Here is a 1079-nt window from a genome sequence, read left to right on the forward strand (position 1 = left end):
AGAGGATCCCCTATCCTCCGTAAAAGACGGGGGGACCAGATAATTCACTGAGTAAGATTTGGCCTCCTCCCACAATAATTTATCCGTAGTCGCCTGATTCAAAATCCCTAGAGGTTCACCCTCAATACCCTGGAAAACCTTTTTATTCCTATCTTTCCAAATGGACCAAATAATCCAGGGAAGTTGAATGCCCACATCCGAAGCCCCAGATTGCGAAGATGCCCGCCAAAAAATGAAATCTAAATTCGCATAAATCGATGTGTATGGAAAGCCCCCTTGATCCAGCCGTAAAGGCGACACCTCCCAAATACATCGAGACCTAGGACACTCAAAGAGCGCATGGTTTATAGTTTCCACCGCCGAATCGCATCTCTTACACACGGTATCACACCGAACACCCCGATATGCGAGACGCTCCAACACAGGTAGAGTACCCGAGCCAATCTGCCAGAAAAAATGTTGGATTTTGGAGGATACATCAAGTTTCCAAGAATGAGCCGGTAAAGCCGTACACGTCGGCCCAAATTCAACATCCTTTAATAATTCCCTAGCCAATCGGTATCCCGATCTGACTGAATATTTCCCCGATTTAGTATAATGCCATATTAATCTATCCGGTTGAGTAGTTCTACTAACTGGCATACTCCGAATTAGTTGAATATCCCCCGGATCGAAAAACTCCTCCAAAGTAGGTAAATGCCAATCCTTAGTCTCCGGGTTAATTAAATGATTAACCATTAAACTGGGGAGCCATAACCTCCCTCGACCATTCGCCGGTCTAGGGCAAACATCCGGTATCCATGGATCTCGCCAAACCGAAATGGAATGGCCAGAGCCTACCGCCCAACGAGCCCCCTGCTCCACCAAACCCTTAATGGAATAAATACTTCTCCAAGCAAAGGACGGATTATATGGTTTTTGTGCCATAAGAGGGTGTTTGTTCCTGAAATATCGACTTTTCATCACCCGAGCCATTAAAGACTGTGGGTAGTGAATGAGACGCCAAAATTGTTTGGCCAACATAGCCTCATTAAATTGTTCTAGAGCTCGGAAACCCAGTCCCCCTTCAGCTTTATCTG

The sequence above is a fragment of the Camelina sativa genome, chromosome 5, assembly GCF_000633955.1.
Source record: "Camelina sativa cultivar DH55 chromosome 5, Cs, whole genome shotgun sequence".
Taxonomy (NCBI): domain Eukaryota; kingdom Viridiplantae; phylum Streptophyta; class Magnoliopsida; order Brassicales; family Brassicaceae; genus Camelina; species Camelina sativa.